This window comes from Prorops nasuta, unplaced genomic scaffold (genome assembly GCF_024137725.1).
Source record: "Prorops nasuta isolate Cenicafe-Biocafe unplaced genomic scaffold, Cenicafe_Pnas_1.2 PNAS00009, whole genome shotgun sequence".
Taxonomy (NCBI): Eukaryota; Metazoa; Arthropoda; class Insecta; order Hymenoptera; family Bethylidae; genus Prorops; species Prorops nasuta.
Window position 1 is genome coordinate 1159424 of NW_027116806.1, and position 2732 is coordinate 1162155.

Sequence of the window (2732 nt, forward strand, 5' to 3'; positions counted from 1 at the left end):
CTGGTACCCACTGGGTAGCCTACGTCAAGCGTAACGACATCGTCCTATACTTTGATTCCTTCGGAAATTTGAAACCGCCGAAAGAATGTGTGCGTTACTTTGGCCCTAACGTTACAATCTACTACAATCATGATCGATATCAATCGTACGATAAAAGCAATTGCGGTCAGTTGTGCGTGAAATTCCTGCGAGAACAGATACTTTGAAAAAAAAAAAAATGTCTTTCACCGTGACATTATCGGATCGTAAATCAGTATTAAATTCAGATTTCTTTCCCCCCATCAATCTGCAAGACGATCGGTACGAGATCGGTCTCGTGGACATGCAAACGTACAACTCGATAGCCAATGTGGACGAGACGAATAATAAGTTCTACTACGACAACGATAAGGTACTGACGATACCCAGAGGCTGTTACGAATTGAGTGCGATAAATGAGTATTTGCAGTCTCAAATTTCTGCGAGACACGAAATTCAAGACGACATTGACAGCGTTATTCTTCTACGAGCGAATAACAATACACTGAAGAGTGAAATATTCTGTAAATATTCGATTGACTTTGGAAAACCGAATAACATTGGCTCGCTACTGGGCTTCTCGTCGAATCGCGTGATCGAGCCGAACGTCCAGGCTGAATCCGACGATACCGTGGACATTGTGAAAACAAATATTCTACGCATCGAGTGCAACATTGCGGGTGGTGCGTACACCAACGGTAGACCACGACACATTATTCACGAGTTCTTTCCCAGCGTACCACCGGGCTATAAAATCTCGGAGGCACCGAAAACCGTCATTTATCTACCGGTCATCGTCAGAGTAATCGACCGTCTCACGTTACGTATCCTCGATCAGGACGATCGTCTCGTAGACTTTGGACGTGAAGAAATTACCATAAGATTACACATTAAGAAATGTTAATTTACAAAAGTAGTAGCGAGGATTATAAAGCGGTGAAACTGGATGAAACGTTAGCTAGTCGTTCGTCCTACGTGGAGTCGAATACACCGGCTCGGAGTGAAAATCGCGACAAGAGGAGCTTCCTGCTAACGAGAAGAAATATCGAATTTTTACAATCATTGGGATTCACCGTGAAGAGATTGGGCGAAGGTAGTACATAGTGGAACAATGACAGATCCCTTGAACGTCACCGCACCGCTGACCTACGACAATCGCATCACGAAAATGGAGATGCATGCCTACAATCCGTATGCGAACGCCTCGTTGGCGAACAGCGACGAGATTCGCATTCCCATACAGCAGCAAGATTTGATACTCCTGCCGTGCGAGAGTTATCTCTACGTCGAGGGCCAGCTGGTGGAGGGTACGCGTGACGCGAGCGCCACCAACGACGATACAGTTACGCTCGACTGCAATTCCGCGGCTTTCCTCTTCGACGAGATTCGTTATGAATTGAACGGTATCGAGATCGACCGATGCAGAAACGTCGGTATTACCAGCACTCTGAAGAATCTCGTTTCCCTGAGCACCGAGGAGAGCGTCAGTCTACGTCATTCCGGATGGTTCGTCGCTACGGCCAGAGACCGGCTCAAAAAGGAGGCGGCTGTTAAGAATTTCAGCTTTTGCGTGCCCCTGAAAATGCTGCTGGGATTCTGCGAGGATTATCGGCGAGTCGTCGTTAACGCGCGTCACGAGCTCGTTCTCATTCGCGCGCGCGACGATACAAACGCCATTTACTCGGCGGTGAAAATCACCGATTCGTCGATCAAGCTGCTACGAGTGCAATGGAGAATACCCCATGTGACTCTGAACGAAATTACGAAACTCCAATTTCTCGGTATCGTCGAGCAGGACAAGAGTCTGTCACTCGCTTTTCGCGCCTGGGAACTTTACGAGTATCCCCTTCTGCCCAAGTCGCAGCGACACACGTGGTCCGTGAAAGCGTCCACGCAATTGGAGAAGCCGCGATACGTCATTCTGGCGTTCAGAACGAACAAGAAGAGTAATCAGCACGAGGATGTGCTGAGATTTAATCATTGCAAAGTCCTCGATGTCAAACTCTATCTGAATTCCGAATCCTATCCGTACGATCGTCTCGACACTGATTTCACGAAATCCCGCTACTCCGTCCTCTACGACATGTATGTAAAGTTTTTCACCTCCTATTACGCTGGTGAGAAACTCGGGAGACCCATGCTCGACTATACGGACTTTTTGACGTACGGGCCGCTCTTCGTCATCGACTGCTCGCATCAGAACGAGTCCATAAAAACCGGCACGGTCGACGTTAAACTCGAGATCGAGTGTATGGAAATCATTCCGGATAATACTACAGCCTATTGTTTAATCATACACGATAAAATTGTACAATATAATCCTCTTACGAATATTGTTAGAAATGTAAGTTAAAAAAAATAAGAAAACAATTTTTATTAAATAAATATATAATAAACAACAAATTTATTCATTATTTTTTGATACAAAATACCTATCAAACTTTAGACTTAAATTCCACGTTGTGATATTTTCCTCCTTTATATAACATTATTAAATTATTGGATGCTGCAGCCTTTTGTAGGTGCTGCAACTGCTCCGTATCTTCCGCCAATTTTGCCATTCTCCCTGGCAAGAATACCCAATCGGTTGTTGACAGCTTTACAATGATTTTCATTCCATATTTTGTCATAATTTTGTCCACTTCGGAAATATCGTACTCTTGATTTTCCGTCAAGCTATTTAATTTCACAAAATTTTTTGGAATGACGCTTCC